Source organism: Lepidochelys kempii, chromosome 9, assembly GCF_965140265.1.
Source record: "Lepidochelys kempii isolate rLepKem1 chromosome 9, rLepKem1.hap2, whole genome shotgun sequence".
NCBI classification, from domain to species: domain Eukaryota; kingdom Metazoa; phylum Chordata; order Testudines; family Cheloniidae; genus Lepidochelys; species Lepidochelys kempii.
This window is the reverse complement of record NC_133264.1, coordinates 102,751,425-102,765,859: the sequence shown is the minus strand read 5'-3', so window position 1 is coordinate 102,765,859 and position 14,435 is coordinate 102,751,425. Positions and strand designations below refer to the sequence as shown.

The window sequence follows — 14,435 nt, the reverse complement described above, 5'->3', positions numbered from 1 at the left end:
TGGCCCTTCCTGCCTGCCCCCTCCAGCCCGGGGAGGGCGTGTTACGGCCCCGCCCACAGCCCCATCTACTGCTGCTCAAGCAGAACTAAGAGGCGTGGGGAGGGCTCGGTGCTCTGGGGATCTGTGCTGGGCACGAGGGGCCTCCACCCCGAGCTGACCCCCTCCTGCAAAGGCCCCCTCCAGCCACAGGGAATTATAACAAGTGATGGGAATGGAGCTAATGCAGCAGCTGCCCTCCCTGCAGCATGGCCTGGCCTGGGCACCCTGCGCGTGTCCCCTCAGGATAACAGCAGGACAGGTCTGAGCGGCCAGTGCCCTGGCACGGATCCCTCGGGGGCGTCACACCCCAGTGGAGAGGAGGGAGCTCTTTGTGCGCCTGCTGGGGCTTGAGTGGGTGGGGACAGAGGGGCCCGGGATAGAGGGGCAGGGGGCCCAGGGTGGGGGGCAGGGAGTTGGGGTGTGGGACAGGGGGTGAGGGAGCGGGGCAGGGGGCACAGGTGTGGGACAGGGAGTCCGGGCAGGGGGGCTGGGGGCGTGGTGTGGGGCAGAGAATGGGGGCAGGGGGCGCAGGTGGGGGGCAGGGAGTTGGGGTGTGGGACAGGGGGTGAGGGAGCGGGGCAGGGGGCACAGGTGTGGGACAGGGAGTCCGGGCAGGGGGGCTGGGGGCGTGGTGTGGGGCAGAGAATGGGGGCAGGGGGTGCAGGTGGGGGGCAGGGAGTCCGGGCAGGGGGCGCAGGTGGGGGGCAGGGAGTGGGGCAGAGAATGGGGGCAGGGGGCGCAGGTGTGGGGCAGAGAATGGGGGCAGGGGGCGCAGGTGGGGGGCAGGGAGTGGGGCAGAGAATGGGGGCAGGGGGCGCAGGTGTGGGGCAGAGAATGGGGGCAGGGGGCGCAGGTGGGGGGCAGGGAGTGGGGGCAGGGGGTGCAGGTGGGGGGCAGGGAGTGGGGCAGGCAGGGGAAGTGGGGTCAGCCTAGCTGGCCCACTGCTCCAGCAGCTTCAGGGGCTTGGAGCAGCAGCTGCTGAGGACAGTGCCCCCTAGTGGGCCGTTCCGGAACAGCTCGCCCATGAGGCGCTGTCGTGCCCACCGGTAGAACTGGCTTGTGCCCTGTGTGGAAGCTGGGTTAACTTCTAAGCATGCCAGGCACATGCCTAGGGACCAAAATGGGGGTGGGGGGGACCCTCAGCGATGCTGGGAGCCCACGCATCAGGCTGCAGCACCTCCCAAGTCTGGCCCAGCTGCCCCTCCATCTTGATGTGGGATGGCCACTGCCATGAGGGAAGTTCCTGCACCAGGGCTCCCCCAGGAGCCTGTATGGCCTTGCCCCACGTCCAGCTGCTCATGTCCCGTCTGCTCTGTCCAGCAACCACCCTGCGACCAGCTTCACGTCCCTGAACCAGACCAGCCGGAGCTTCGCTCTCCTCATCAGGCACTGGACAGATCAGCAGCGAGTGCTACATGGGGGAGCCAGCTGGGAGAGGGATGGCAGGGAGCCGGGGGCGGGGGGCAGACACGAAGGGGTTAATAGGGCCGTGTACAGCGGGAGCCAGTCTCTGTCTGACCTGGCTAGGAGAGGGTTATCCATGCAGTTCGGTATTTGGTGCAGCTGTAGTCAGCCCATGTGTTACTGGGGACACACCAGGTTTGTTCCCATTCTCTGGTGTGGAAGGTAGGGCCCTGCCTGCCTAGGGCCTAGTGCTAGGTTAATATGGCCCTGCCTGCATGGTGGTGTTCGCAGTAGTGTCCCGGGCCCTGGGTGGGATCAGGGCCCCATTGCACTGGGTCTGGTGCTCACACGGAATAGCAATTGGGATTTAGTACAATGGGCAGCAGCCAGAGTCATCCTGGCTTTGAGCCTGGCTAATGGAACTCTGGCTGTCATCACCCACGTCCCTGTCCAATCCACTTCTGAGCCTTGCTAAGCGCATGGCCTTAGCAACACATTGTGGCAGTGAGTTCCACAGATCAATTGTTGGGTTTGAAAAAGCATTTCCTTGTCTCCATGTTCAGAGTGCTGCCCTGGAGTGTCCCTGCACTGGCCCTTTGTCTCATGTTGTAAGTGAGGGTGAGTGGTGATGCCTGAGTGCCCTTCTCCAAACTGTTCATCACTCCAGATCCCGCCATCTCACCCCCCTTATTCACCTCTCTCTGAACATAGAATCTTAGGACTGGAAGGGACCTCAAGAGGTCGAGTCCAGTCCCCTGCACTCATGGCAGGACCAAGGATTATCTAGACCATCCCTGACAGGAGTTTGTCTAACCTACTCTTAAAAATCTGCAATGATGGAGATTCCACAACCTCCCTAGACAATTTATTCCACTGCTTAACCACCCTGACAGGAAGTTTTTCCTAATGTCCAACCTAAACCGCCCTTGCTGCAATTTAAGCCCATTGCTTCTTGTCCTAGCCTCAGAGGTTAAGAAGAACAATTCGCCTCCCTCCTCCTTATAACAACCTTTTATGTATTTGAAAACTGTTATCATGTCCCCTCTCAGTTTTCTCCAGACTAAACAAACCCAGTTTTTTTCAATCATTCCTCATAGGTCATGTTTTCTGGACCTTTAATAATTTTTGTTGCTCTTCTCTGGACTATCTCCAATTTGTCCACATCCTTCCTGAAATGTGACACCCAGAACTGGACACAATACTCCAGTTGAGGCCTAAGCAGCGCGGAGTGGAGCGGAAGAATTACTTCTCATGTCTTGCTTACAACAGTCCTGCTAATACATCCCAGAATGATGTTCACTTTTTTTGCAACAGTGTTACACTATTGACTCATATTTAGCTTGTGATCCACTATGACCCCCAGATCCCTTTCTGCAGTACTCCTTCCTAGGCAGTCATTTCCCATTTTGTAGGTGTGCAACTGATTGTTCCTTCCTAAGTCGAGTACTTTGCATTTGTCCTTATTGAATTTCATCCTATTTACTTCAGACCATTTCTCCAGTTTGTCCAGATCATTTTGAATTTTAATCCTATCCTCCAAAGCACTTGCAACGCCTCCCAGCATGGTATCGTCCGCAAACTTTATAAGTGTACTCGCTATGCCACTATCGAAACCATTGATGAAGATATTGAACAGAGCTGGACCCAGAACTGATCCCTGTGGGACCCCACTCGTTATGCCTTTCCAGCATGACTGTGAACCACTGATAACTACTCTCTGGGAACAGTTTTCCAACCAGTTTTGCACCCACCTTATAGTAGCTCCATCTAGGTTGCATTTCCCTAGTTTGTTTATGAGAGGCTTATGTGAGACCATATCAAAGGCTTTACTAAAATCAAGATATACCATGTCTACCGCTTCCCCCGCATCCACAAGACTTTTACCCTGTCAAGGAAAGCTATCAGGTTGGTTTGACAGGGTTTGTTCTTGACAAACTCATGCTGACTGTTACTTATCACCTTATTATCTTCTAGGTGTTTGCAAATTGATTGCTTTATTTGCTCCATTATCTTTTTGGGTACAGAAGTTAAGCTGACTGGTCTGTAATTCCCTGGGTTGTCCTTATTTCCCTTTTTATAGATTGGCACTATATTTCCTACCTCCAGAAGGGCTGAAAAGAAGTCCTTTGTCCTGGTCAAAGGGTTCGAATACCTTTATACCCACCCACCTCCGGGCTCTCTGGTTGTCTCTGCGGCCAATGAAAAGGACAAGCAGGGCACACCAGCTCAACTCCCCAAAATAAAGAGGCCAAAAGACGACCTTTTTGGGAGAAAAATTTATTCAGCAGCCAGCCTGCAATTCCGGGTGGCGAACCATCAGGCCCTCTTGGGCAGGTACAATTTTAACTAATTTTAACTTATGAACCTCCGTAAGTTCAAGGAGTCCCTCCCGCAGGGTTTGGCCCAGGAATTTGGCACCCTGGTGGAGGAGGGCACTGCGGCGGCTAGGTGCTCTCTCCAGATGCTGTGCGACTTGGTGGCTAGGGCGTTTGCGTCGGCGGTGGTCATGAGACGCAGCTCCTGGCTTCAGACCGCCAGCCTGTCCCACGAGATGCAGACCTTGATCCAGGGAATGGTCTAGTTTCGATGGGAACGATTCGATGGGAACGGTCTATTTTTGGAGCAGACTGATGCGAGGCTGTATGGGTTAAAGGACATTAAGGCCACCCTTCGCTTGCTGGGCATGCATACGCCGCAGTCTGCACGGAAGCAGTTCCAGCCAAGGCCGTGGCAGCCTCATCAGGGGTCTGCAAGGAGAAGGGACAGAGACACGACCTTTAGTTGCCGCCACCTTTCCTCCTCCCGCTCACCTGCACAGCCCAGCCTGGTGAATAAGCTTCTGGCCCCCGGCATGCTTCGTTTTGAAGGTGCGCTCGAGAGCGACGCCCCAGTCAATTCCCCGGATCCACCTTGTTCTTTCCTCGACCATTTCGTCCCTATCGTTCGGCCTGGTCGCAGGTCACCTCGGACCGCTGGTTGCTGGACATAGTATCTCGGGGCTATACCCTGCAATTTTCAGCTGCCCTCTCTCCCACCCTTCCCTCCCCCATCCCTCTTCAGGGACTCTTCTCATGAGCAGCTCCGTGACCAAGAGGCTGAGAATTGCCTGTGTGTGGGGGCAGTGGAGGGGGTCCCAAGGGACATGAAGGAAACAGGGTTCTATTCCCACTACTTCCTAATCCCAAAGGCAAAAGGGGGCCTCAGACCTGTTCTGGACCTGCGTGGCCGCAGCGAATCTCTCACAAAGTTGAAGTTTCACATGGTCTCCCAGGTCTCCATCATCCCTTCCCTGGATCCGGGAGACTGGTACACTGCCTTCGACTTGAAGAACCAAGGTCACAGACGTTTCATAGTGGGCGGACACCATTTCCAGTTGACAGCACTCCCTTTTGGCCTCTCATCGGCCCCGGGGGCATTCACAAAATGTGAACCTGAGACATTGAGGGATCCGGGTCTTCCCGTATCTCGGCGACTGGCTCACCAAGGGCAGGTCTCGGGAGCAGGTGCAGAGGAGCCTCGGTCTGGTGAGTTACACCCGCCACAACCTGGGCCTGTTAATAAACGAGAAAAAACCCACCTTAACGCCGGTCCAGGGAATAGAGCTCATTGGGGCGGTGCTCGACTCCACACGAGCCAGAGCCTTCCTTCCGGCCGTGTCGGAGCTGATCTCCCATGTAAAGAGCCGCCCGCTCACCGCGGCTCACACCTGCCTGCGGTTGTTGGGCTTCGTGGCCGCATGTACATACATGATCAATCATGCCCGGCTCCATCTCCAGCTCCTGTAAGCACGGCGGGCGCCAGCCTACATCCCCAACAGGAATGACCTGGACTGAGTAGTCCGGCTGCTGGATCACATTGGGTCATCCCTGGATTGGTGGTTGGACCCTGGGTCAGTGTTGGAGGGAGTTCCCTTTGTGACCCCATCCTCATCCCTGACTCTGGTCTCCTACGCTTCGGATCTGGGCTGGGGAGCCCACCTGTGCGAGCTAGGCACCTGGGGCTGCTGGTTGCGGGACAGTCTGGCCCTCCACATCAATGTCAGGGAGCTCAGAGCGGTTCGCCTGGCCTGCCAGGCTTTCTTGTCCCACCTGAAGGGCAAGGTGGTGCAGGTCCTGACTGACAGTACCGCCATGATTTATTACATTAACAGAAGGGGTGGTGCCAGGTCTTTGGGCGTTTGTCAAGAAGCTCTCTGCCTTTGGGACTTCTGTGTGCGGCCGGCCATAGGCGTGCGCACGGGGTGTGCCGGGTGTGCCCAGGCACACCCTAATGCAGGGCAGAGCTCTGGGGGGGCGGGGCTCCGTGCTGAGCCAAACGCTGCTAGGAGCCTCATGGTTAGGGGGGCCGGGGCGCTGGATAAGGGGCGGGGCAGTTGGGGGACGGGGAGCGGCGAGATGGGCTGTGGTGCCCATGGTCCACGGGTCGGCAATGTGGGGCGCTCTCCCCTCGCGGGCAGCTCCCCCCTCCCCGGCGTCCCTGTGCTGCGGAGAGTCTCGGCAGAGGCAGGGCAGCTCCGCATGCTGCCTCCGTCGCCCCTCCCAGAGCTGACCCGGTTCCCAGCCCATGGGCCGGGAACCTGGGGGGAGTGGGGGGTGCCAGAGCTGCCTGACTGCGCCTCCCCAGCAGGGAGGGGGAGGGAGCTGCAGGCAGAGAGAGCAGCAGGAGTCCGTCACTGTCAGACACAGATCGGGGGGGCACTGTGGGGGCAGACCAACAGATGGAGCCGGGGGCAGGAGAAAGGAGCAGTGATGGGCACCCCGGGGCTGGCATAAAATACACAGTACAGAGGGGGCTTCCTGGGGGGGGGGTATAGCAACACTTCCTTCCCCCACAGACCAGACCCAGGCTGCAGCTGGCTCTGTCCATCACTCTCCCCTCCCCCCCAGAGACCCACACAACCCTTTGCCCCCCTGGAAGATCCCCACCAGCCGCTGTGCCCCCATCACCCCTCTCCAGAGAGCCCCTCCCTTTGTGCCTCCAAAGACAGCTCCCCTGCCCCCTGCTCCTGAGCTCCCTACGATCTCCCCCTTTGCCTTCCCTCTCCCGCCCCCAGCTCCACTGGCCAGGAGGCTCCCAGGCCGTTGGCCACCAAGGCCGATGGGAGCTGCACCTGAGGCAGGGGCCTCCTTGCAGACGGTGCCCCCACAGCATGGGGAGGGGGAGCCACAGGTGAGCAAACCCCGGTCACCGTCATCACAGGCCCAGCAATGCTCTGGGCATTTAATTTCACTGAGGCAAGTAATTCAATCGACTCTTCCTTTCCAGACAGTTTGTGGCTTTTCCTGTAAGAAAACTTACAATTTCTTTGCAAAGAAGTCCAGTTATAGTTTTTCACTTGAGCAGTATATTTTCTGATTGTTCATAAGCTCATTTATTTTGTTAACTCAGTTTCATAGGGAATTTTAAAAGTCACTTGAATTGTAACTGTTTTTTTCCATTGGTCCAAAAACACATGGAAGATGTTCAGATTTTTATTTCTGTGGGCCAAACCATGTAGAAATGTAAATGTCAGAGCTAGAAAAGCTCTGCAAGGGTATGGGTCCCTCAGGAAATTGTCCTCAAGTCGTTCATTCTTCTGGGCACTCCATTCTATTGTTCCCTCTTACAGTGATAGAGATTGGTGTCTCCACCCTCAGGGGAGATGCAGAAGACTGGGCCAACCCTGCAGCCACTCTGCCTCCACCCTTGTTCTCTGTCTGTTGCCTCTACCAGCCCCTTTGGTCTCCCTGGGATTCCCCCTGCCATTCCTCCCTCTGGGTCTTCTCTCTCAGGAGCTTCTCATGAAGTAAAGCTGTCATTACAGGTTCTTATCTCTGTAATGTATTTAATTTTGATGTATTTATTAAGTGTTAATTAATGCACTATGGGAGTCCCCCTTCAGCCCTCTGTATAAATTGATCCTCTTCTTTCCATATGTTTTGCCCATAGGGTTTTCTGCAGCCCTAGGGCAGCCAGCAATAACCCCTGCGCCTTTGCAATGGGGTGAAGGAAGGGGACCATGAGATCCCTGTTTATGTGATTTGCAAGAAGTGTTATTACTCAGGGTACCAAATGTGTTTAAATGATATCAGTGCCTTGTAAAATCCCAAAGAAAGCTCATTTTCATTTCTCATATAATAATCTCATATACAGTATACACACATTTTTCAGTATGAGTTGATTTTATTATTATTTTAATACTACTAATAATAATAATTAACTAGGTTACTGGGGTTTTTTTCAGTGTGGAAAATTGTGTGCTATTTTACAGGTTGAATGACATAATACCCTCCTACGTCCATCACTAAGTCCGATAACTTTGTCAAGTGTCTGTCACGCAACATGGTGGTGTCTAGCCCTGTCCCATTCTTCGGGGGACAAGGGGTCCAGGGCAGCCTGGGGAGTTAGTGGGGGGCCTGGTGCTGGCAGCAGCAAGAGACCTGGCCCCAGCCCGCTCTGCTCCACCCCACCGGCTCCCAGTGTTGCTCAGGGGCGGGGGTTTAGGGGAAGGGGTGGAGAGGTAGCGGTTGGGGGGGAGAAAGAGGTGGGGTGGGGCGGGGTGTGCTGGGGCCGGGTTGCTTGCTAGTGTCAGGCCCCCCGCTAAGCCCCCAGGCTGCCCTGTACCCTGTGTCCCCCTGAAGAATGGGACAGGGCTAGGAATCGGATCAGTCTTCCATGTTCCAGTTCTTTTACAAATCTATTCAATGCTTTGCAGTCTTACCTGTTACAAGCTGTTCATGTGAAAGAGCCTTTTTGAAACTAGTACATGTAAAAAACAAACAAACAAGTACAATGTCCCAACAGTGCTTTGACTCACTCTTGATTTTGTACATTGAACAAGAATTGGCTTCAATGATGTGATTGAGGAATTTAAGTCCATAACACCTGGTGACTGACGTCTCATTCTCTAGGACAGGAAGATGAAGAAACCTTAATCTGTTCTGGTCAATTTGGGTTAGCTCATTATCTGGTTAAAGATAAAGAAAATTGAATGTATCTTTGTATACGCCTGGTTATCACTATAGCAAAAATTTGGTATTTTGTGTCTCATTTTTTAAGTTTGTATTTTTTAAGTAAGGTTTAGTTGTTGATTTAAAAAAAATTAAGTTTAGTTAAGTTTTAGTTTCTTTAGTTTGTTTGATGAATAAAAATAATGTCCCTTATGACTGAGTATTCAATAGATGTTGACATTTAAAATAAAATAAAATAAAATAAAATTCCCTGGGTGTACACCTATGGGCAGGCCATTCATCTGGTAGCCACGTACCTGCCTGGAACCAGGAACATCTTGGTGGATAACCTCATGTGACGTTATGGACTTGAACTGGGACCATATAGAACATGGTTGCAACCAAGGTCCTGTAGTGGCACAAAATCTTTTACAAAGGGGGTCAAATGAGGTGTCTCACACAAGGTTGTGGTTGACTGGTTAGGATGATGCTGTCTGTGTGTGTGTATCATTTTGTAGTTAAAGTTATGAATATTGGCTCTACACTGTCTGTTGCTCAAACTCTGCTTCTGGGTGACACCCCAGACAAGCTGGTGTCAGCTCTGCCTAGCCTGCTGGGTGGCCCATTAAGGACCATCAGCGACAGAACTGACCCACTGAGAGAAGGCAGACACGCCTGGGGACTCAGCCAGGTGTGCAGGGACCTGCCTATGAACAGAACTCTGAGGTGTTTCCAGGCCATGGGATGGGCAGCTTGGCCTTGGGACACAGAAAGCAGAGACCACATGGCAAGAGACTATTAAAAAGCTGCGGCATCTCCTCCATCTGGTCTTCAATCCTGCTTCCGACCTCTGGAGGGACTTGGCTACCAAGAACTTGGCCATTACTGGATGTCATTGATTCCATTTAACCAATTCTAGCTCTCATCTATATTTCCTTCCTTTTATGAATAAACCTTTAGATTTTAGAGACTAAAGGATGGGCAACAGCGTGATTGGTGGGTAAGATCTGATTTGTATATTGACCTGGGTCTGGGGCTTGGTCCTTTGGGCTCGAGAGAACCTTTTTTCTTTTCCTGGGGTATTGGTTTTCATAACCATTTGTCCCCATAATGAGTGGCACTGGTGGGGCTACTGGGAAACTGGAGCGTCTAAGGGAATTGCTTGTGTGACTTGTGGTTAGCCAGTGGGGTAAAACCAAAGTCCTCTCTGTCTGGCTGGTTTGGTTTGCCTTGGTGTGCAAAGGAACCCCAGCCTGGGGCTGTAACTGCCCTGCTTGAAGCAATTTGTCCTGAATTGGCACCCTCAGTTGGGTCCCACCAGAACCAGCCTCATTACACCTCATCAGAACCTTCTCATCTCACCACAAGTGGTCACTCCATCTGGATACGGTCAGCCTGATCTTCCTGAGGTGGAGGACTCGATAGGTGGACCTGTTCGCATCCAGGCAGAACAGAAAATGCCACGTGTTCGGTTTGATCCGGGGGATGGGCAGGGGCTCCCTATCAGACGCCTTTCTCATTCCGTGTTTGGGGGTGCTGATGTACACCTTCCCGCAAGTGCCTCTGACACACACAGTCCTTTGGAAGATCAGGCAAGACAGGACGAGAATTATCCTAACAGCCCCCGCATGGCCTCGCCAGCACTGGTTCGGCATGTTGCTGAGTCTTTTGGTAGCCGCCCCGCTGCAGCGGCCCCTCTGGCCGGATCTGCTGTCCCAGAACCACGTCAGCCTTTTGCACCTGAAGCTGGCAGTGCTGCAGTTGAGAGCTTGATTACCATATGGCTAAACACGGATGAACGGGCATGCTTGGCCCGTGTCCAGCAGGTCTTGCTGGGTAGCAGAAAACCCTCCACCACAGCGACTTACCTGGCCAAATGGAAAAGGTTCACATGCTGGGCCTTGGAACAGCATATTCGGGCCGAGCAGGCCCCATTGCAGGAAATCCTGGATTATCTGATGCCCCTCAAACTCCAAAGTTTGTCCATGTCATCGATCAAGGTCCACCTGGCTGCTATCTCAGCTTTCCATCCTCTGTTCCAAGGCAGGTCAATCTTTGCTCACAACATGACGGCATGGTTTTTGAAAGGTCTGGAGCATGTCTACCTCATGTCTGGGATCCCATCTCTCCCTGGGACCTGAATCTCGTGCTGTTGAGACTCATGGGGTCTCCATTTGAGCCTCTGGCTTCTGGCTCTCTCCTGGAAGGTCTTGTTCCTGGTGGTGATAATGTTGGCCCGCAGGGTGTCCAAGATCAGGGTGCTCACTTTGGAGCCACCCTATACGGTCTTCTACGAGGATAAGGTCCAGCTGCGACCGCACCCAGCTTTTCTGCCCAAGGTCGTTTCTCAGTTTCATACTGGCCAGGACATTTACTTACCGGTCTTCTTTCCAAAGCCTCGTGCATCAGATGAGAAGCAGAGGCTACACACACTGGGCGTCAGGAGGGTGCTGGCCTTCTACATTGATAGAGCAAAGCTGTTCCGTAAATCAACCCAGTTGTTCGTTGCAGTGGCAGGCAGAATGAAAGGTCGTCCAGGGTCTGTTGGGAGGATTTTGGCCTGGATCACGGCCTGCATCTGCTACTGTTATGAGCTGGCGAAGGTGCCTCCGCTGGTGATCATGATGGCTCACTCGACTAGGGCACAAGCATTGTCAGCAGCCTTCCTGGCACAGGTACCAATCCAGGAGATCTGCAGGGCCACTCCCTGGTCATCTGGCCACACGTTTGCGTCTCATTATGTGCTTACCCAGCAAGTTTGAGACGACACTGGCTTTTTGACCGTGAACTCCGAGCCCTCCTCCAGGGATATTGCTTGTGAGTCACCTCTCATGGAATCGACATGAGCAAGCACTCGAAGAAAAATAACCTACCTTTTTCGTGACTTGTTCTTCGAGACGTGTTGCTCATGTCCATTCCATTACCCACCCTCCTGCCCCTCTGTCCGAGCTGCTGGTGAGAGGGTGCCTAATCTACCGATACATGAGTGCGACACTCAAGGGAGCGCCACAGCCAAGCCAAGCCTATGGATACCGCTAAGACAAAAATCTCTTATGACATGGATGCACACCTAGAACGGAATGGACATGAGCAACACATCTCGAAGAACAACAGTTACAAAAAGTAGGTAATCGTTTTTGCTTTTGAAATGAAAGCAGTCTCACATGACTCCAGGAGCTGGGGGTTTAAGAAAACACCTCAGGGACTGGAGCTTATCCTAAAGGAGACGGCTGTAATCTATCACGCAGATGTCTGCACTTGTAGGATGGGATAATCCAAGTGAGTCGATTGCCCAGACCCTGCTCCACGCCGGAGAGCTGAGACGGTGACTCAGCAGCAGCCAGGGTTCATGGCTGACTGGTTCGTTCCTGTTTAAGGATGTTTCTACTGCCAGAGGGGAGGGGGTGGTGGTGGTTCTTTAAATCTGCAGGCAGGAGGGGGGGACGGGCCTAGGCAGAAGCTCTGCAGTGAAGCAGAGCGAGAGAAAGAATCAGCTTTAGGGATTTACGCTGGTTCCTTAGTCTGCTAAAGCTCCTTGTTCAGGGCTAGTCCGGGGGGAGGTGCACGGGGGCGGCAGGCAGGGCCGGGGGCCGCTCTGAGGGAGGCGCGCGGAGGGTGACACCCGGCCCCGAACATTGGTGGAGCCAAGGCCCGGGGGCCTGCATTTGCTGGAGCCCAGGCACACCGGGCCCATACAACTCTCTGCCCCTGGCTGGACCTCCCTGCTGCCAGAGACCGGTGTCTGAGCATTCACGTTTCTATGGCAACAGCGGGCCCCTGAAGAGATTGATGTCAATTTCCACCCGAGGAGGTCACTAAAATATCTCTGTTTCCATGGCAAGGGGGGAGACCCTGCCAGGGCCAGTGGCTGCGCCCGAGCCCAACAGCAGGGGGCGCTGCAGGACTGGCGTGGGAGTGGGAACTGCAGCGGGAGGGTGCGGGCCAGTGGCAGGGCGGGGACCCAAGAGCTGCAGAGTGGGGCTGGGGCCCTCACCACTGCTCTGCAGGAAGGGAGGTGCCAGGGCTGGGGGGAGCAGGGGGAGCCTGGAGGCTTTGACAAGGACGGGAGGGAGCCAGGACTGGCAGCGCTACGGAGCCCCCAGCCAACGAGAGGCAACGCGTTGCTGCCAAGCCTGGCTCTCGGGCTGCCTGCCCGTGGCCTTCCGTCCACGGCCCGTGTCCAGGCTCCCCCAGCCTGCTGCTCCCGGTACGCAGGCAGCCTCTGGCTCCCTCCTGCGCCTGGTGCCCGCAGGCGTCTACTTCCCTTCCCTCGGCCCTCTCCGGCCGGAGGCTGCACGCTGAGCTGGCTGACGTAGGGCTGGGCCCTGGCCCGCCCCCGCCCCTGCCCTCGCCCCAGCCAGGGCCCAGCAATGAGGGGCAGGTTGGCTGCAATAATTCTCCTCTCAGGCTGTGCTGTGGGAGCAGACAGACCTGGGTGGACCTAGCCCAGTCTGGTGCCATAAGTACAGGGTTAGGCAATGTAGTCTGAGTGGTGCATGGTAAAGAGAACAGCCCCCAGCCCTGACCCCCGCCCCTCAGTCTCTCGCAGCTGTGACAATCCCCAATCCTCCCAGCCCTAACCCCCCACCACTCCAACCTCCCAAGCCCCACAGCCCAGCATAACAAACCAGCCTTCCTGGTGCCCTTGCCCTGACCCCCCCGCCCCTCCAGCCTGTTGTGTACCTGCCCACAATGGGGGAACACTGAGCCAGCCCTGGGGTAGACAAAGGCTGCTCTCTCGCGTGTGTCTTCACACAGGACACTCTGCCAGGCTGGACGTCCAGCCCCCACGGGGGCCAGTGCCAAGATTCGGGGCACAGGAGGCTCCCTAGCGAGCAGTGAAATCTGGTGCCGCAGGGGTCAGTGTTCAAACCCAGGCTGCCCGGCAGCACCAGCGTCTGCCTGTCCATGGGCTCAGCTGGCCTCGCACACCCGTGGCCGCATCCTTCTCTGGGGATGTCTCTCATTTCCTTACACACCCACTGAGCCAGGCAGCCTTGAGCCCCAGGGCAGGACTACGTCTGTGTTAGGCTCTATTTTAATCGCAGAGGTCTCAGCCATTCTCCCCTGCGGGGGCCTGATCCCACCCCCAGGACTGAGGGAGGCACCAACCTCCCAGGCGAAAGGAAAGGGAGCAATTGTGCTGATTGCCACTGTGGCGAACCGGGGGGGGCCCTCAGCCTGTCTCTGGGGCTCCCCTCAGCCATGGCAAACCCGCCCTGCGCCCCCTCCCTGGGGCCAGCCCCCCCACATTCCCGGGGCTCCCCTCAGCCATGGCAAACCCAGCCTGTGCCCCTCCCTGGGGCCAGCCCCCCTCCCATTCCTGGGGCTCCCCTCAGCCATGGCAAACCTTGCCTGTGCCCCCTCCCTGGGGCCAGCCCCCCCCATTCCCGGGGCGCCCCTCAACCATGGCAAACCCAGCCTGCGCCCCTCCCTGGGGCCAGCCCCCCCTCCCATTCCCGGGGCTCCCCTCAGCCATGGCAAACCTCGCCTGTGCCCCCTCCCTGGGGCCAGCCCCCCCCATTCCCGGGGCGCCCCTCAACCATGGCAAACCCCTCCTGCGCCCCCCCAGTCCCTCCCATTCCCGGGGCTCCCCTCAGCCATGGCAAAACCACCCTGCGCCCCCTCCCTGGGGCCAGCCCCCCCACATTCCCGGGGCTCCCCTCAGCCATGGCAAACCCGCCCTGCGCCCCTCCCTGGGGCCAGCCCCCCCTCCCATTCCTGGGGCTCCCCTCAGCCATGGCAAACCCCGCCTGTGCCCCCTCCCTGGGGCCAGCCCCCGCCATTCCCGGGGCTCCCCTCAGCCATGGCAAACCCGCCCTGCGCCCCTCCCTGGGGCCAGCCCCCCCCGCATTCCCGGGGCTCCTCTCAGCCATGGCAAACCCGCCCTGCGCCCCTCCCTGGGGCCAGCCCCTCTCCCCCCACATTCCCGGGGCTCCCCTCAACTATGGCAAACCCCGCCTGTGCCCCCCACCCCCTCCCTTTCCTGGGGCTCCCCTCAGCCATGGCAAACCCGCCCTGCAACCCCCCCCCGGGGCCAGCCCCCCCCTCCATTCCCGGGGC

The 14,435-nt window shown here is 56.3% G+C and overlaps 1 protein-coding gene across 10 annotated transcripts in view; it reads right to left on the bottom strand.

Moving 5' to 3' along the window:
- Positions 1-3,714: 3,714 nt before the first annotated feature.
- Positions 3,715-14,435, bottom strand: part of NLGN3 (neuroligin 3) — a 122,280-nt gene continuing 111,559 nt past the window's right edge. For 9 of the 10 annotated variants that reach the window (XR_012160653.1, XR_012160654.1, XR_012160658.1 and 6 more), the window contains 3 exons: positions 8,240-8,389; positions 4,650-4,994; positions 3,715-4,190 (listed from right to left, as the gene is read on the bottom strand). The gene's annotated coding sequence lies outside the window, so the exon portion shown is untranslated. The remainder of the gene's footprint in view (positions 4,191-4,649; positions 4,995-8,239; positions 8,390-14,435) is intronic. The other variant, XR_012160655.1, reaches the window with a different exon arrangement.